Source organism: Salmo trutta, unplaced genomic scaffold (assembly GCF_901001165.1).
Source record: "Salmo trutta unplaced genomic scaffold, fSalTru1.1, whole genome shotgun sequence".
Classification (NCBI taxonomy): Eukaryota; Metazoa; Chordata; class Actinopteri; order Salmoniformes; family Salmonidae; genus Salmo; species Salmo trutta.
In genome coordinates this window covers 2,322,238-2,342,851 of record NW_021823237.1, presented here as the reverse complement: position 1 = coordinate 2,342,851, position 20,614 = coordinate 2,322,238, and the positions used below count along the sequence as shown (strand labels likewise).

Genomic DNA, 20,614 nt, shown 5'->3' with positions numbered 1-20,614 from the left:
CTACGTGATATTCACAACAAGCTACATGGTTTTCACAGCTACCCTACGTGGTATTCACAACAAGCTACATGGTATTCACAACAAGCTACATGGTTTTCACAGCTACCCTACATGGTATTCACAGCTACCCTACATGGTATTCACAACAAGCTACATGGTTTTCACAGCTACCCTACATGGTATTCACAACAAGCTACATGGTTTTCACAGCTACCCTACATGGTATTCACAACAAGCTACATGGTTTTCACAGCTACCCTACATGATATTCACAACAAGCTACATGGTATTCACAGCTACCCTACATGGTATTCACAACAAGCTACATGGTTTTCACAGCTACCCTACATGGTATTCACAACAAGCTACATGGTTTTCACAGCTACCCTACATGGTATTCACAACAAGCTACATGGTTTTCACAGCTACCCTACATGGTATTCACAACAAGCTACATGGTTTTCACAGCTACCCTACATGGTATTCACAACAAGCTACATGGTTTTCACAGCTACCCTACATGGTATTCACAACATTAAATTAAAGAGCAGCGATGCGTTAAAGAGCAGAGCAGCGATGCGTTAAAGAGCAGCGATACGTTAAAGAGCAGCGATGCGTTAAAGAGCAGCGATGCGTTAAAGAGCAGCGATGCGTTAAAGAGCAGCGATACGTTAAAGAGCAGAGCAGCGATGCGTTAAAGAGCAGCGATACGTTAAAGAGCAGAGCAGCGATGCGTTAAAGAGCAGCGACGCGTTAAAGAGCAGCGATACGTTAAAGAGCAGCGATACGTTAAAGAGCAGCGACGCGTTAAAGAGCAGCGATGCGTTAAAGAGCAGAGCAGCGACGCGTTAAAGAGCAGCGATGCGTTAAAGAGCAGCGATGCGTTAAAGAGCAGCGATGCGTTAAAGAGCAGAGCAGCGACGCGTTAAAGAGCAGCGATGCGTTAAAGAGCAGCGATGCGTTAAAGAGCAGCGATACGTTAAAGAGCAGCGATGCGTTAAAGAGCAGCGATGCGTTAAAGAGCAGAGCAGCGATGCGTTAAAGAGCAGCGATACGTTAAAGAGCAGCGATACGTTACAGAGCAGAGCAGCGATACGTTAAAGAGCAGCGATGCGTTAAAGAGCAGCGATGCGTTAAAGAGCAGCGATGCGTTACAGAGCAGCGATGCGTTACAGAGCAGCGATGCATTAAAGAGCAGCGATGCGTTAAAGAGCAGCGATACGTTACAGAGCAGAGCAGCGATACGTTAAAGAGCAGCGATGCGTTAAAGAGCAGCGATGCGTTAAAGAGCAGCGATACGTTACAGAGCAGAGCAGCGATACGTTAAAGAGCAGCGATGCGTTAAAGAGCAGCGATGCGTTAAAGAGCAGCGATGCGTTAAAGAGCAGCGATGCGTTAAAGAGCAGCGATACGTTAAAGAGCAGCGATGCGTTACAGAGCAGCGATGCGTTACAGAGCAGCGATGCATTAAAGAGCAGCGATGCGTTAAAGAGCAGCGATGCGTTACAGAGCAGCGATGCGTTAAAGAGCAGAGCAGCGATGCGTTAAAGAGCAGCAGCGATGCGTTAAAGAGCAGCGATGCGTTAAAGAGCAGCGATGCGTTACAGAGCAGCGATGCGTTAAAGAGCAGAGCAGCGATGCGTTAAAGAGCAGCGATACGTTAAAGAGCAGCGATCACTACTTGTGTTTGTGAGAAGTTTTGACATGTTAAATGCACCGAGCTATCTGTTTAAAACTTCTTAGGGATAGGCCCCTTTTTTCTCCACTTCCTGTCTGAATGACGTGCCCAAAGTAAACTGCCTGTAGCTCAGGCCCTGAAGCCAGGATATGCATATAATTGGTACCATTGGAAAGAAAACACTTTGAAGTTTGTAGAAATATTGGTATGATAGAATTAAATCCCAAGAAAAACCTTCCAGAATCTTTTTGTTGAGAGACCAGCCTCTTAGAAATGCAAGAGAAAGGTCATATTGACAATTAGGGTGTCAGCAGTCTGTTCAAGGTTTCAGGCTTGTAACTTCAAAAACGAATAAGAAATAACAGTTTTAGTAGAAGGACGCAGTCTTGGAAATTTGTGTTTCCGCCATGAAGACATTACGCACCTGCTAAAATCGGTTTCCTATTGAACATACTTCTTTCCAAAATAAATATTATAGTTTGATCACATTTTAGGGTATCTGAGGAGTAAATAGAAACGTGTGTTGACTTGTTGAAACAAAGTTTAGGGGTAGATTTTTGAATTCCTTTCTCTGCAAGTTGAATGAGTGGATTACTCAAATCGATGGCGCCAACTAAACAGACTTTTTGGGATATAAAGAAGGATTTTATCTAACAAAATGACACTACATGTTATAGCTGGGACCCTTTGGATGACAAATCAGAGAAAGATTTTCAAAAAGTAAGTGAATATTTAATTGTTATATGTGAATGTATGAAAACTGTGCCGGTGGAAAAATATTTTGATGTGGGGCGCTGTCCTCAAACAATCGCATGGCATGTTTTCGCTGTAATAGCTACTGTAAATCGGACGGTGCAGTTAGATTAACAAGAATGTAAGCTTTCAGCTGTTATCAGATACTTATATGTACCAAAATTTGAATTGCGCGCCCTCCAGTTTCACTGGAAGTTGTCCTGCTAACGGGACACTGATCCGTAAGACGTTTTTTAACTACTAGCACACAGCTCGGACAGCCATGCATACCCCACAAGACATGCCAGCAGAGGTCTGTCTAAACTACTGGCACACAGCTCGGACAGCCATGCATACCCCACAAGACATGCCACCAGAGGTCTGTCTAAACTACTGTGAACCATCAGATCCTCCTCTCCACCCTCTCCGAGCTGGGCATCTCCGGCGCGGCCCACGCTTGGATTGCGTCCTACCTGACAGGTCGCTCCTACCAGGTGGCGTGGCGAGAATCTGTCTCCGCACCACGTTCTCTCACCACTGGTGTCCCCCAGGGCTCTGTTCTAGGCCCTCTCCTATTCTCACTATACACCAAGTCCCTTGGCTCGGTCATATCCTCACATGGTCTCTCCTATCATTGCTACGCAGACGACACACAATTAATCTTCTCCTTTCCCCCTTCTGATAACCAGGTGGCGAATCGCATCTCTGCATGTCTGGCAGACATATCAGTGTGGATGACGGCTCACCACCTCAAGCTGAACCTCGGCAAGACGGAGCTGCTCTTCCTCCCGGGGAAGGACTGCCCGTTCCATGATCTCACCATCACGGTTGACAACTCCCTTGTGTCCTCCTCCCAGAGTGCTAAGAACCTTGGCGTGACCCTGGACAACACCCTGTCGTTCTCCACTAACATCAAGGCGGTGACCCGATCCTGTAGGTTCATGCTCTACAACATTCGCAGAGTACGACCCTGCCTCACACAGGAAGCGGCGCAGGTCCTAGTCCAGGCACTTGTCATCTCCCGTCTGGATTACTGCAACTCGCTGTTGGCTGGGCTCCCTGCCTGTGCCATTAAACCCCTACAACTCATCCAGAACGCCGCAGACCGTCTGGTGTTCAACCTTCCCAAGTTCTCTCACGTCACCCCGCTCCTCCGCTCTCTCCACTGGCTTCCAGTTGAAGCTCGCATCCGCTACAAGTCCATGGAGCTTGCCTACGGAGCTGTGAGGGGAACGGCACCTCCGTACCTTCAGGCTCTGATCAGGCCCTACACCCAAACAAGGGCACTGCGTTCATCCACCTCTGGCCTGCTCGCCCTCCTACCTCTGCGGAAGCACAGTTCCCGCTCAGCCCAGTCAAAACTGTTCGCTGCTCTGGCACCCCAATGGTGGAACAAGCTCCCTCACGACGCCAGGACAGCGGAGTCAATCACCACCTTCCGGAGACACCTGAAACCCCACCTCTTTAAGGAATACCTGGGATAGGATAAAGTAATCCTTCTAACCCCCCCCCCCCAAAAGATTTAGATGCACTATTGTAAAGTGGTTGTTCCACTGGATATCATAAGGTGAATGCACCAATTTGTAAGTCGCTCTGGATAAGAGCGTCTGCTAAATGACTTAAATGTAAATGTCTGTTTAAACTGACTGGCACACAGCTCAGACACCCATCCATACCCCACAAGACATGCCACCAGAGGTCTGTTTAAACTACTGGCACAAAACTCGGACACCCATACATACCCCACAAGACATACCACCAGAGGTCTGTATAAACTGACTAGCACACAGCTCAGACACCCATACATACCCCACAAGACATGCCACCAGAGGTCTGTTTAAACTACTAGCACACAGCTCAGACACCCATACATACCCCACAAGACATGCCACCAGAGGTCTGTATAAACTACTGGCACACAGCTCAGACACCCATCCATACCCCACAAGACATGCCACCAGAGGTCTGTATAAACTACTGGCACACAGCTCAGACACCCATCCATACCCCACAAGACATGCCACCAGAGGTCTGTTTAAACTACTGGCACACAGCTCAGACACCCATCCATACCCCACAAGACATGCCACCAGAGGTCTCTTCACAGTCCCCAAGTCCAGAACAGACTATGGGAGGTGCACAGTACTACATAGAGCCATGACTACATGGAACTCTATTCCATATCAGGTAACTGATGCAAGCAGTAGAATCAGATTTAAAAAATTAAATTAAAATACACCTTATGGAACATTGGGGACTGGGAAGAGACAAACACAGGCACAGACACGCACACACATACACACATTACAACATACGCACTAGACACACACGTACACATGGATTTTGTGTTGTAGATATGTGGTAGTAGAGTTGGGGCCAGAGGGCACACTTAATGTGTTGTGAAATCTGTTGTGAATGTATTGTAATGTTTTAAAGTGTATAACTGCCTTAATGTTGCTGGACCCCAGGAAGAGTAGCTGCTGCCTTGGCAGGAACTAATGGGGATCCATAATAAACCCCAGAAAGAGTAGCTGCTGCCTTGGCAGGAACTAATGGGGATCCATAATAAACCCCAGGAAGAGTAGCTGCTGCCTTGGCAGGAACTAATGGGGATCCATAATAAACCCCAGGAAGAGTAGCTGCTGCCTTGGCAGGAACTAATGGGGATCCATAATAAACCCCAGGAAGAGTAGCTGCTGCCTTGGCAGGAACTAATGGGGATCCATAATAAACCCCAGGAAGAGTAGCTTCTGCCTTGGCAGGAACTAAATGGGATCCTTAATTATAACATGCACATGAGAGAACAAGAGATGTAAAATATATTCAATCATATTCATAGTTCAGTTATTTCAGTTTATCTATCCTATCAAATCCTCTGTTAAAGCCTTATTTTATTTACATAAATAAAATCTATTGAACTGTAATACTGTCCCTTGATGAATTTGCTCCAAGCTTTCCTTCCAATAAATCACAAGCAATACCTTATTCCAGTTGGTATTTGATGGGATCAGGTGTGTGTCTGAGCTGATTGCAAGCTGCAAATGAGTTAACACAGAATCCTCCATTATACAATATTTATTATTTATCAAATACGTGATTTCTATATACTTACTCTCCGACATGTTAGAGCTCTTTCAAAAATCGTTTATACCAAAATGATTCTAGTCCGATGACTGACGATAGAGCAATGTGAATGCTCCGGGTTGCCAGATAAGTTTATATTTTTAATTATTCTAGTTGGAAAAGTTGTCCCACTCCAAAATCATAAACAAATGTTCCATTTTATTTTGTTGAGATCCGTTGACAGTTTGGAGACCTTTAGTTTGTTGGACACCTTTAGATTTGAACCAAAGCAAAGACTGTCTATTATATTGACAATATAGTCGATTGACTGCTCTAACAATGGAAATACATGTCCTCAAAGATGGAAGTGGGAGGAGGCAAGATCAGGTAGGACCATTATAGCCAATGATAGGGCAAATAGCGGTGAACAACTGGCCATAGAGAGAGAGATAGAGGACTCATCTTTGTATCTGTGCCATTATAGCATCTGTGACAGCATGGGCATCGCCATTAAGGCTATCTCCATTTTAAAGTAGTCAATTTTCTTCTTCATTGGCTGATTTCCTTCAACTAATAGAAATCCCCACCCAGTTGACTACTTTAAAATGGTGGAAGCCCTCAATGGCAATGTCATTTTTTTTAAAGTTGCTGAAATGCTACATTTCCACCTGCATCAGTGCATTCATAACACAACCTAACCATTACGAAACTTCTATTGGATCAAATAAGCCTCATGAAGCAAATTAGCAATTACCTTTTTTGTTGACCAAATTTGACACTCATTGACCTCTATACGAACATTTCTCAATTCGTGGTCTTATTTATCGTGGACAGATTTCGGGCGAAGTACTTTGCCTCTTCCTCTCTGACCAAAGCAACTGAAGAAACTTTGTTTTTCCACCTTATCTGGCAACCCTCATGCCTTCTCTACTAGAGGGTCGTCACTAGTTAACACAGCCACAAAGTCATAACCCCCGCCTATTTCTACAGAATATATTCTTAAATTATGATTTTAAAACTAACACTGCTAACCTTATACATAGCCCTAACATTAAATTAAGACATTTTTTTCATGAATTTTTACGATTTGGCCTTTGTGGCTGTGTTATCTAGCGGAAACTCCACCAGAGAGGTTCTCCATCCTGGCATTTGCCTCCATCCTGGTCTCTCCGAAGTGCCCGGACCAAAAACAGGAAGTAAGTAACAAAATCAAACGTATAATTCAGTTTCTGCTTGAGGCTCGATGTGGTAAAAGGATAGAGCCAATGATGAAACGGGCTGCAACATAAACACAACACAATAACACGCTGAAATGTAGACACCACAAGCTGCTCTGCTCTAACATGGCGTCGGAGACTTTTCGTCTTCTTTCATTTAGCTGGGCATGCTAGCTAGTTAGCATGATGTGCTATGGCTAACGTTAACTACCAGCACAGGGCCTCCAACTGCCAATAGCCTGGTTGTGTAATCATGTATACGTTGCTGCTACTGTTTATCTATCCCGTTGCCTAGTTACTTTACCCCTACCTGTATGTACATATCTACTTCAATAACCTCGTAGTACCCTGTGTATATGGCCAAGTTATTTTTATTTGAGGTGGCCTTTGTTGTAAAGCATCTATTTTGACTAAGACACAGCCGTAACTATAAAAGCCTTACTGAACGAACGAAGCTAGTTAAATAATTCGTCTTTTAGCCAAGTGCATTAGCTAGCAGCTAGCTAGTACCACTACTACGACTGGGTGCATCTCATTCCTATTAGTTGGCTTCCTTCACTCGTCTCTTCTCCTGTCATTCACTGATCTGGGGCTGAACAAGCTTCCCTACATGATATCCACAGGCTCAGCTAGCTACATGGTATCCATAGGCTCAGCTAGCTACATGGTATCCACAGGCTCAGCTAGCTACATGGTATCCATAGGCTCAGCTAGCTACATGATATCCATAGGCTCAGCTAGCTACATGGTATCCATAGGCTCAGCTAGCTACATGGTATTCACAGGCTCAGCTAGCTACATGGTATTCACAGGCTCAGCTAGCTACATGGTATTCACAGGCTCAGCTAGCTACATGGTATTCACCGGCTCAGCTAGCTACATGGTATTCACAGGCTCAGCTAGCTACATGGTATTCACAGTACACAGTTTGTTATATTTTACTCAGTTGAGAGAGATTCACTGATCCAGATCCTGGGCCTCCTTGTGTCCTATTTCCTGATTGTACTGCCCATCTAAATGAGCAACTATTATAAATAAATAGCATGCGTGTCAGGAAAGATATGCCATCAGTGGAGTTGAAGTGTGTGTGTGTGTGTGTGTTTCAGTATGAGCACGGGGGAAGATGAGGACTCGGTGACCCTGGAATCTGTCAACTCTGTCACTCTCACCCAGGACAGCGACGGCAGCATCATCCTACACTGTCCTCCACACGGTAACACACACATTATCCTCCACACGGTAACACACACATTACCTTCCACATGGTAAGTGGTTAGTTAGTTATGATGCAGGGCTGGTTAGTTATGATGCAGGGCGGTTAGTTATGATGCAGGGCTGGTTAGTTATGATGCAGGGTAGTTAGTTATGATGCAGGGTGGTTAGTTATGATGCAGGGTGGTTAGTTATGATGCAGGGCTGGTTAGTTATGATGCAGGGCGGTTAGTAGGTCAGACAGTCTTGACTCCCCTATAAAGTTGGCTTCAGTGTTGAATGCGCCCATGATTTTCCACATGGGAACATGTTGGGTGGTCCTTTTGCTTGGGGTGATGTAAGTTTCCTTCAACTACCAGTCTTCTAGACAGATGACACAGGAACCTTGGTATAAAACTCTTTAGTAATAAATTGCAATTGCAGAGATTCACATCCAGAATACCTCAGTAGTCTATAGTAAAGATCTGTGTGGCGAAACAGGAGACAACACTCCTTATACTAGTTGGCGTGGGCAACCTACCGTCAATCATACATTGGATTAGATCCAGAGTATCTAAGGTGAGAGAAACATGTGTAGACTGTGGATTCTCACTCTGCTATCTCGTCCATGAGCCTGCCTGACTCTCAGCAGGTGCAGCCAGTTCTCAGCCTGACAACTAAAGCAGCACAGCTCCATTTCCATCATTGCGCATTGCAAGCATCTAAAGGTTATCACATATATACAGTAATCATGGCACTGGTGTAGATGAATGGCCTAGGAACAGTGGGTTAACTGCCTTGTTCAGGGGCAGAACGACAGGTACGTGCCTCCTTTCAGATGAGTGTGTGTGTGTGTGTGTGTGGTGTGTGTGGTGTGTGTGTGTGTGTTGTGTGTGTGTGTGTGTGTGTGTGTGTGTGGTGTGTGTGTGGTGTGTGTTTTGTGTGTGTGTGTGTTGTGCGCGCGCAGATGAGGACTCTGAGCCGATCCAGAAGAGACTGTGTCTGACCAATGAGGAACAGACAGAGAAAGACTCCGCCCCTCATTTCTCTGTGGTCCCCCTCCCTAGTGAGTTACAGAAACACACTGTCCTGCCTGTCGGGGTCCCCCTCCCTAGTGAGTTACAGAAACACACTGTCCTGCCTGTCGGGGTCCCCCTCCCTAGTGAGTTACAGAAACACACTGTCCTGTCGGGGTCCCCCTCCCTAGTGAGGTACAGAAACACACTGTCCTGCCTGTCGGGGTCCCCCTCCCTAGTGAGGTACAGAAACACACTGTCCTGCTTGTCGGGGTCCCCCTCCCTAGTGAGGTACAGAAACACACTGTCCTGCCTGTCGGGGTCCCCCTCCCTAGTGAGGTACAGAAACACACTGTCCTGCCTGTCGGGGTCCCCCTCCCTAGTGAGTTACAGAAACACACTGTCCTGCCTGTCGGGGTCCCCCTCCCTAGTGAGTTACAGAAACACACTGTCCTGCCTGTCGGGGGTCCCCCTCCCTAGTGAGGTACAGAAACACACTGTCCTGCCTGTCGGGGTCCCCCTCCCTAGTGAGGTACAGAAACACACTGTCCTGCCTGTCGGGGTCCCCCTCCCTAGTGAGGTACAGAAACACACTGTCCTGTCGGGGTCCCCCTCCCTAGTGAGGTACAGAAAACACACTGTTCTGGCCTGTCGGGGTCCCCCTCCCTAGTGAGTTACAGAAACACACTGTCCTGCCTGTCGGGGTCCCCCTCCCTAGTGAGTTACAGAAACACACTGTCCTGCCTGTCGGGGTCCCCCTCCCTAGTGAGGTACAGAAACACACTGTCCTGCCTGTCGGGGTCCCCCTCCCTTGTGAGGTACAGAAACACACTGTCCTGCCTGTCGGGGTCCCCCTCCCTAGTGAGGTACAGAAACACACTGTCCTGCCTGTCGGGGTCCCCCTCCCTAGTGAGGTACAGAAACACACTGTCCTGCCTGTCGGGGTCCCCCTCCCTAGTGAGTTACAGAAACACACTGTCCTGTCTGTTGTGGTTGGCTGACAGGGTGTGATGTCTTACAGTGTATTTGTATTTCCTCTTTACTTCCTGTCAAGGCAGCAGCTACTCTTCCTGGGGTTTATTATGGATCCCCATTACTTCCTGCCAAGGCGGCAGCTACTCTTCCTGGGGTTTATTATGGATCCCCATTAGTTCCTGTCAAGGCAGCAGCTACTCTTCCTGGGGTTTATTATGGATCCCCATTAGTTCCTGCCAAGGCAGCAGCTACTCTTCCTGGGGTTTATTATGGATCCCCATTAGTTCCTGCCAAGACAGCAGCTACTCTTCCTGGGGTTTATTATGGATCCCCATTAGTTCCTGTCAAGACAGCAGCTACTCTTCCTGGGGTTTTATTATGGATCCCCATTAGTTCCTGCCAAGGCAGCAGCTACTCTTCCTGGGGTTTATTATGGATCCCCATTAGTTCCTGCCAAGGCAGCAGCTACTCTTCCTGGGGTTTATTATGGATCCCCATTAGTTCCTGCCAAGGCAGCAGCTACTCTTCCTGGGGTTTATTATGGATCCCCATTAGTTCCTGCCAAGGCAGCAGCTACTCTTCCTGGGGTTTATTATGGATCCCCATTAGTTCCTGTCAAGGCAGCAGCTACTCTTCCTGGGGTTTATTATGGATCCCCATTAGTTCCTGCCAAGGCAGCAGCTACTCTTCCTGGGGTTTATTATGGATCCCCATTAGTTCCTGCCAAGGCAGCAGCTACTCTTCCTGGGGTTTATTATGGATCCCCATTTGTTCCTGCCAAGGCAGCAGCTACTCTTCCTGGGGTTTATTATGGATCCCCATTAGTTCCTGCCAAGGCAGCAGCTACTCTTCCTGGGGTTTATTATGGATCCCCATTAGTTCCTGTCAAGGCAGCAGCTACTCTTCCTGGGGTTTATTATGGATCCCCATTAGTTCCTGCCAAGGCAGCAGCTACTCTTCCTGGGGTTTATTATGGATCCCCATTAGTTCCTGCCAAGGCAGCAGCTACTCTTCCTGGGGTTTATTATGGATCCCCATTTGTTCCTGCCAAGGCAGCAGCTACTCTTCCTGGGGTTTATTATGGATCCCCATTAGTTCCTGCCAAGGCAGCAGCTACTCTTCCTGGGGTTTATTATGGATCCCCATTAGTTCCTGCCAAGGCAGCAGCTACTCTTCCTGGGGTTTATTATGGATCCCCATTAGTTCCTGCCAAGGCAGCAGCTACTCTTCCTGGGGTTTATTATGGATCCCCATTAGTTCCTGCCAAGGCAGCAGCTACTCTTCCTGGGGTTTATTATGGATCCCCATTAGTTCCTGCCAAGGCAGCAGCTACTCTTCCTGGGGTTTATTATGGATCCACATTAGTTCCTGCCAAGGCAGCAGCTACTCTTCCTGGTGTCCAAACATATTAAAGCACTTACATTACATATAAAACTAAATATAAAACAGTACATAACATTATTACACCACTACATGTCTACAATACAACATGTTTAATACAACCATACAACAATATCACATTGTATAGGTGTGTCTGTACCTTTGTGTGTGTCTCTTCAGTGTCAGAGGGAGATGAGAGCTTCGAGGTGACTATGACCGCCACCGCCGACAGTGACATTACAGAAGAGGGGGAGGCCCAGATACAGGTACCTAACAAACCCTTCCACGACCTCTCACCCTCTCTCCTCTCCTCCTCTCCTCTCATTCTCTCCTCTCCTCCTCTCATTCTCTCATTCTCTCCTCCTCTCTCTCCTCTCCTCTCCTCCTCTCACTCTCTCTCCTCTCTCCTCCTCTCCTCTCTCCTCTCCTCCTCTCTCTCTCCTCCTCCTCTCTCTCTCTCCTCTCCTCCTCTCTCTCTCCTCTCCTCCTCTCTCTCTCTCCTCTCCTCCTCTCTCTCCTCCTTTCCTCCTCTCTCTCTCTCCTTTCCTCCTCTCTCCTCTCCTCCTCTCTCTCTCCTCTCCTCCTCTCTCTCTCCTCTCCTCCTCTCTCTCTCTCCTCTCCTCCTCTCATTCTCTCCTCTCCTCCTCTCTCTCTCCTCCTCTCCTCCTCTCTCTCTCTCCTCTCCTCCTTTCATTCTCTCTCCTCTCCTCTCCTCCTCTCATTCTCTCCTCTCCTCTTCATTTTTCTTTACACTTTGTGTGTGTGTCTGTCTCTCTGTGCGTGTGTGTGGGTGTGTGTCTGTGTGTAGATCTTGCAGAGTGAGGATCCTCAGAACAGTGAAGAGATATCTCCTGTCAGCCAGGCCTGGTTCACCACCAAGGAGGATAAAGACACTCTGGTTAACAAAGGTGCACATTGAGCTCGCTACATATATTTATGGTTGGTCAGTGGGTTTACGCAGGCTGTGATTGGTCAGTGTGCTAACAGAGGCTGTGATTGGTTGTTTGTCTGCAGGTCATAAGTGGAAACAAGGCATGTGGTCTAAAGAGGAGATCGACCTCCTGATGAGCAACATCCAACAATATGTGAAGGTACACACACACACACACACACACACACACACACACACACACACACACACACACACACACACACACACACACACACACACACACACCTCTCAAACAGGTACACACACACACACACACACACCTCTCAAACAGGTACACACACACACACACACACACACACACACACACACACACACACACCTCTCAAACAGGTACACACACACACACACACACACACACACACACCTCTCAAACAGGTACACACGCACATACACACACACACACACACACACCTCTCAAACAGGTACACACACACACACACATACACACACGCACACACACACACCACACCCACCCTCACGGTGAGTTCCCAGCAGGTGTCCGGGAGTCTGTCCTAGCCGTGTGTCTGTGCAGGGTCGGGGAATGGAGGACCCAGCTGAGATCATCTTTGAGATGTCTAAGGAGGAGCGTAAGGATTTCTACCGCAGCGTGGCCTGGGGTCTGAACCGCCCGCTGTTCGCCGTCTACCGACGAGTCCTCCGCATGTACGATAACCGCAACCATGTGGGCAAGTCAGTACTCACCCCTCCCACATCATCATGGCCCCTCCCACATCATCATAGCCCCCCCACATCATCATAGCCCCTCCCCCCACATCATCATAGCCCCTCCCCCCCACATCATCATAGCCCCTCCCACATCATCATAGCCCCCCCCCACATCATCATAGCCCCTCCCCCCACATCATCATCGCCCCTCCCCCCACATCACCATAGCCCCTCCCCCCACATCATCATAGCCCCTCCCCCCCACATCATCATAGCCCCTCCCCCCACATCATCATAACCCTCCCCCCACATCATCATAACCCCTCCCCCCCACATCATCATAACCCCTCCCCCCCCACATCATCATAACCCCTCCCCCCCACATCATCATAACCCCTCCCCCCCACATCATCATAGCCCCTCCCCCCACATCATAGCCCCTCCCCCCCACATCATCATCATAGCCCCTCCCCCCACATCATAGCCCCTCCCCCCACATCATCATAACCCCCCCCCCCACAGCATCATAGCCCCTCCCACATCATCATCATAACCCCTCCCCACCACATCATCATAGCACCTCCCACATCATCATCATAGCACCTCCCACATCATCATCATAACCCCTCCCCCCACATCATCATAGCCCCCCCCCCACATCATCATAACCCCCCCCACCACATCATCATAGCCCCTCCCCCCCACAGCATCATAACCCCTCCCCCCCACAGCATCATAACCCCTCCCCCCACATCATCATCAACCCCCCCCCCCCCACATCATCATAACCCCTCCCCCCCACATCATCATAGCCCCTCCCCACCACATTATCATAGCCCCTCCTCACCACATTATCATAGCCCCTCCCCCCACATCATCATAGCCCCTCCCCCCACATCATCATCATCATCATAGCCCCCCCCACATCATCATCATCATAGCCCCTCCCCCCACATTATCATAGCCCCCCCACATCATCATAGCCCCTCCCCACCACATCATCATCATAGCCCCTCCACCCCACATCATCATAGCCCCTCCCTACCACATCATCATAGCCCCTCCCCCCACATCATCATCATCATAGCCCCTCCCCCCCCCCCACATCATCATCATAGCCCCCCCTCACCACATCATCATAGCCCCCCCAGAGTTTTAGTGTGTTGGTGTGTGTGATCTGATGTTGTTGTTGTTATTGTGAAGGTACTCTCCTGAGGAGATCAACAAGCTGAAAGAGTGAGTATGACATCACTTCCTCCTCTAAATGCGTCTCCAGTCAACATGTGCTGCAGTCTGAGGATGTGTTTGTGTTCAGGCTGAGACAGAAGCATGGTAACGACTGGGCCACCATAGGAGCCGCTCTGGGTCGCAGCGCCTCGTCTGTTAAAGACCGCTGCCGACTAATGAAGGACACCTGCAACACAGGTCAGATACTTTATCCTGGAGGGTTTATGCTTTAGGAAGCAGGTCAGACACTTTATCCTGGAGGGTTTATGCTTTAGGAAGCAGGTCAGACACTTTATCCTGGAGGGTTTATGCTTTAGGAAGCAGGTCAGATACTTTATCCTGGAGGGTTTATGCTTTAGGAAGCAAGTCAGATATTTGTTCTGGAGGGTTTATGGTTTAGGAAGCAGGTCAGACACTTTATCCTGGAGGGTTTATGCTTTAGGAAGCAGGTCAGACACTTTATCCTGGAGGTTTATGCTTTAGGAAGCAGGTCAGACACTTTATCCTGGAGGGTTTATGCTTTAGGAAGCAGGTCAGACACTTTATCCTGGAGGGTTTAGGCTTTAGGAAGCAGGTCAGATTATACTCCTGGAGGGTTTATGCTTTAGGAAGCAGGTCAGATACTTTGTCCTGGAGGGTTTATGCTTTAGGGAAGCAGGTCAGATACTTTATCCTGGAGGGTTTATGCTTTAGGAAGCAAGTCAGATATTTGTCCTGGAGGGTTTATGCTTTAGGAAGCAGGTCAGACACTTTATCCTGGAGGGGTTAGGTTTTAGGAAGCAGGTCAGATTATTCTCCTGGAGGGTTTATGCTTTAGGAAGCAGGTCAGATACTTTATCCTGGAGGGTTTATGCTTTAGGAAGCAAGTCAGATATTTGTCCTGGAGGGTTTATGCTTTAGGAAGCAGGTCAGACACTTTATCCTGGAGGGTTTATGCTTTAGGAAGCAGGTCAGATTATTCTCCTGGAGGGTTTATGCTTTAGGAAGCAGGTCAGATACTTTATCCTGGAGGGTTTATGCTTTAGGAAGCAGGTCGGATTATTCTCCTGGAGGGTTTATGCTTTAGGAAGCAGGTCAGACACATTATCCTGGAGGGTTTATGCTTTAGGAAGCAGGTCAGAACCTTTATCCTGGAGGGTTTATGCTTTAGGAAGCAGGTCAGAACCTTTATCCTGGAGGGTTTATGCTTTAGGAAGCAGTCAGATTATTCTCCTGGAGGGTTTATGCTTTAGGAAGCAGGTCAGATACTTTATCCTGGAGGGTTTATGCTTTAGGAGCAGGTCAGATTATTCTCCTGGAGGGTTTATTGCTTTAGGAAGCAGGTCAGATACTTTATCCTGGAGGGTTTATGCTTTAGGATGCAGGTCAGATTATTCTCCTGGAGGGTTTATGCTTTAGGAAGCAGGTCAGATATTTGTCCTGGAGGGTTCATGCTTTAGGAAGGCGGGACTTACAGTTGTCTGTGTGTGTAGGGAAGTGGAGTGAGGAAGAGGAGAGGCGTCTATCGGACAGTGTGTATGCGCTGGCGGGTGTGTGTCCAGGCCGTGCGGTGACGGGGGGGGTGTCCTGGGCGGCTGTAGCTGATCTGGTGGGAACGCGGTCGGAGAAAACAGTGTCGCTCTAAATGGCTCAACTACCTCAACTGGAAACAGAGTGGAGGGACGGAGTGGACCAAAGACCAGGATCTCAGCTTAGTACACAGGTAGGGAGGGGTCTGGATGGGGTGGGTCTGGGGGGTGGGGGTCTGGGGGTGGGGGTCTGGGTCTGGGTAGTGGGGTCTGGGTGGGTGGTGGGGGGGTGAGGGTCTGGGTGGTGGGGGTCTGGGTGGTGGGGGTCTGGGTGGGGGTCTGGGTGGTGGGGGTCTGGGTGTTGGGGGGTCTGGGTGGGGGGGTCTGGGTGGGGGGGGTCTGGGTAGTGGGGGTCTGGGTGGTGGGGGTCTGGGTGTTGGGGGGTCTGGGTGGTGGGGGTCTGGGTGGTGGGGGGTCTGGGTGGTGGGGGGGTCTGGGTGGTGGGGGGTCTGGGTGGGGGGGGTCTGGGTGGTGGGGGTCTGGGTAGTGGGGGTCTGGGTGGGTAATTACAGTATTCGAATGTAGAATTCAACCAGCTTTATGATGAAAGTACCTACATCTGGTGTTACTTCTTCTGGCTTACCTGTGTGTGTGTGTGTGTGTGTGTGTGTGTGTGTGTGTGTGTGTGTGTGTGTGTGCGGATAGTGGAGTGGATGTGGATGATGAGAATGAGTTAAAGTGGGAGGAGCTAGCAGGGGGGTGGAGCAGTGTTCGCTCTCCTCAGTGGCTCAGATCTAAGTGGTGGAGCATCAAGAGACAAGTAGCCAATCACAAGGAACTGCCCTTCCACGGTAACGCCTCTGACCCTCACCTTTAACCTGACCTCACCTAACCGACCCTCACCTTTAACCCCTGACCTCACCTAACCCTGACCCTCACTTTAACCCCTGACCCTCACCTTAACCCCTGACCCTCACCTTTAACCCCTGACCCTCACCTTTAACCCCTGACCCTCACCCCTAACCCTAACCCTAACCCTAACCCCTGACCCTCACCTCTAACCCCTGACCCTCACCTCTAACCCCTGACCCTCACCTCTAACCCCTGACCCTCACCTCTAACCCCTGACCCTCACCTCTAACCCCTGACCCTCACCTCTAACCCCTGACCCTCACCTCTAACCCCTGACCCTTACCTCTCCTCTAACCCTGACCCTTACCTCTCCTCTAACCCCTGACCCTTACCTCTCCTCACCTCTAACCCCTGACCCTCACCTCTAACCCCTGACCCTTACCTCTCCTCACCTCTAACCCCTGACCCTTACCTCTCCTCACCTCTAACCCCTGACCCTTACCTCTCCTCACCTCTAACCCCTGACCCTAACCTCTCCTCACCACTAACCCCTGACCCTTACCTCTCCTCACCTCTAACCCCTGACCCTAACCTCTCCTCACCACTAACCCCTGACCCTAACCTCTCCTCACCACTAACCCCTGACCCTAACCTCTCCTCACCTCTAACCCCTGACCCTAACCTCTCCTCACCACTAACCCCTGACCCTTACCTCTCCTCACCTCTAACCCCTGACCCTAACCTCTCCTCACCACTAACCCCTGACCCTTACCTCTCCTCACCTCTAACCCCTGACCCTAACCTCTCCTCACCACTAACCCCTGACCCTTACCTCTCCTCACCTCTAACCCTGACCCTTACCTCTCCTCACCTCTAACCCCTGACCCTTACCTCTCCTCACCTCTAACCTCTCATATCCAGTATCAGCAACATGTTTAAATCATACACAATAACAAACTAGTGATATTGTTACTACTGCAGATAATACTGTGTGTGTGGTGTGTCTGTGTGGTGTGTGTGTGTGTGTGTGTGTGTGTGTGGTGTGTAGTGTTACTGAAGGGTCTTCAGGAGTTGATGGAGAATCAGGTGCCGTTAGGGGGCGGGGCCAGGTAGCCCTTCCCTGCAGATCCGAGTCACGCGAGTTGGAGGAGTGCTGTAGCTCCACCCCCCGGCCCGTCACAGCGCTGCAGATCCCACTGCAGATCACACACCTCGGTCAGTACAGGGGAGGGGAAGAGTGTGTGTGTGTGTGTGTGTACTGACTGGCATCTCTATCAGCCTCAGACTGTGTGTGTGGTGTGTGTGTGTGTGTGTGTGTGTGTGTGTGTGTGTGTGGGTGTGTGTGTGTGTGTGTACTGACTGGCATCTCTATCAGCCTCAGACGGTGCTGGTACCAGTGACACAGAGACCATCACCCTCAACACTGCTGCTCTGCAGACCTTACAGATCCTCCCTGTGAGTTGGACCATAATATTACCTTTAGATACAGACACAATGTTCATGTAATGCTGTTTTAATATCACAACAACAATCAGCGTGTGTGTGTGTAGTCTTTCCACCTGCACCCTACAGGGACTCCAGGGACATACTTCCTTCAGACAGCAGCCAATCAGAGCCTGCCGCTCAGTCTTTCCCAGCAATCCCACCGTCACCCTGACGGCTAGCTCCTCGCCCTCGTCCCCAGAACACATTATCCTACACAGCCTCTCAGTGAGTGTGTTTCAGAACTCCTCCTAAAACCCCACCTGTTTCGTTTTGCTTGTCAGTGACATTTTGTTAATTCCCTTGTTTTGAGCGACAATTTTTGTTTTTCTTGCTGGGGAACGTAACAGGAAGTAATCGGCGGCAGGGTAGCCTAGTGGTTAGAGCGTTGGACTAGTAACCGAAAGGTTGCAAGTTCGAATCCCCAAGCTGACAAAGTACAAATCTGTCGTTCTGCCCCCTGAACAAGGCAGTTTACCCCCCTGTTCCCCCGGGAGGCCGTCATTGAAAATAAGAATCTGTTCTTAACTGACTTGCCTGGTTACATAAAGGTAAAATAATAAAAAAATTGAATAATTGATTAAGCTTTCTGTACAATAGAAGATATTTAAACCCAGACAGCTTTTAGAGAAACACTTGTGAGCGATTATTATAAATAACGTTCACTCCCTCAGTAATATTATTATAAATAACGATCACTCTCACTGGTGAACTAGTCCTTAGTTAGTCATATACCCCTGGTGAACTAGTCCTTAGTAATATACCCCTGGTGAACTAGTCCTTAGTTAGTAATATACCCCTGGTGAACTAGTCCTTAGTTAGTCATATACCCCTGGTGAACTAGTCCTTAGTTAGTAATATACCCCTGGTGAACTAGTCCTTAGTCAGTAATATACCCCTGGTGAACTAGTCCTTAGTCAGTAATATACCCCTGGTGAACTAGTCCTTAGTCAGTAATATACCCCTGGTGAACTAGTCCTTAGTTAGTAATATACCCCTGGTGAACTAGTCCTTAGTCAGTAATATACCCCTGGTGAACTAGTCCTTAGTCAGTAATATACCCCTGGTGAACTAGTCCTTAGTCAGTAATATACCCCTGGTGAACTAGTCCTTAGTTAGTAATATACCCCTGGTGAACTAGTCCTTAGTCAGTAATATACCCCTGGTGAACTAGTCCTTAGTCAGTAATATACCCCTGGTGAACTAGTCCTTAGTCAGTAATATACCCCTGGTTAACTAGTCCTTAGTTAGTAATATACCCCTGGTGAACTAGTCCTTAGTAATATTGTTATAAATTATGTTCTCTCCCATAGAAACTAGTTATTTTCTGACTTTAAGTGCAGCATTTTGTTTTGTCAGACGGAGGGTCTTTGTTCCAACGACAGCGTCATCATTCAGACGGTCACCTCTGACCACACCTCTCCAGAGCCTCTTTGCCAATCACAGCTGGTTGTGGAGATGCAGGGGGAGGAGCCAGAGCAGAACTTCCTGATTGGTTCCTCAGAAGGCGGAGCCACCGAGACTCCGGAGCCAATGACAGACAGTTTTACTGCCAAGGTCCTGGAGTCTTCCTCTCAGGAGGAGCAGGTGGTGGATTCTGGGATAGCGAAGGGGGCGGTGCTTATCGTTTCTCCTACAAATGTCAGCAGCACACTGACAGGTACACACCACACACACACGTACACACACACACACCTACACACCACACACACACCTACACCTACACACCACACATATATATACACACACACACTCGCTCTCGCTCTCTCATCCTCCTCCTCTTCTCTCTCATCCTCCTCTCTCTCATCCTCCTCCTCTTCTCTCTCATCCTCCTCTCTCTCATCCTCCTCCTCTCTCATCCTCCTCCTCCTCTCTCATCCTCCTCCTCCTCTCTCTCATCCTCCTCCTCTCTCTCATCCTCCTCTTCTCTCTCATCCTCCTCTTCTCTCTCATCCTCCTCCTCTCTCATCCTCCTCCTCTTCTCTCTCATCCTCCTCTCTCATCCTCCTCCTCTTCTCTCTCATCCTCCTCCTCTCTCATCCTCCTCCTCTTCTCTCTCATCCTCCTCCTCTCTCATCCTCCTCCTCTTCTCTCTCATCCTCCTCCTCTTCTCTCTCATCCTCCTCCTCTTCTCTCTCATCCTCCTCCTCTCTCTCTCATCCTCCTCTTCTTCTCTCCTTCAGATCTGATCCTAGAGAACCAGGATGGTTCTGACTTAGCTGGAAAACATCATCACTGATGGAGCCAATCAAACAGCAGAGTGGACATGTCATCATTTTGGACATTATTTCTGATTGGCTGAGTTGGCCATTAAGCCCCTCCCCTTTAAATGTTCTCTTTGGTCAGAGGTGAGACTATGACATCATCATGGGCTCCTGTGGGGGGCCGGCCTGACCGTGAGGGTGTGTGTGTGTGAGAGGGTGTGTGTGTGTGAGAGGGTGTGTGTGAGAGAGGGTGTGTGTGAGAGGGTGTGTGTGTGTGTGTGTGTGTGTGTGTGAGAGAGAGGGTGTGTGTGTGTGAGAGGGTGTGTGTGTGTGAGAGGGTGTGTGTGTGTGAGAGAGGGTGTGTGTGAGAGAGAGGGTGTGTGTTGCAGAACGGTCTTTCCAAACTGTCCGTTCTATGTACTTCATAAAGCCTGCAGCCAGAGCCACACTGACTGGACTAAGCTCTTCCTA

At 48.9% G+C, this 20,614-nt stretch overlaps 1 long non-coding RNA gene and 1 pseudogene across 1 annotated transcript; both read left to right on the top strand.

Moving 5' to 3' along the window:
- The first annotated feature begins 6,561 nt into the window (after positions 1 to 6,561).
- On the top strand, positions 6,562 to 20,317 carry LOC115189799 (cyclin-D-binding Myb-like transcription factor 1; annotated as a pseudogene).
- On the top strand, positions 14,302 to 14,739 carry LOC115189800 (uncharacterized). Its single transcript, XR_003877000.1, has 3 exons — positions 14,302 to 14,421; positions 14,505 to 14,567; positions 14,651 to 14,739. It is a non-coding gene; the product is annotated as an uncharacterized LOC115189800 (long non-coding RNA).
- Positions 20,318 to 20,614: the final 297 nt, after the last annotated feature.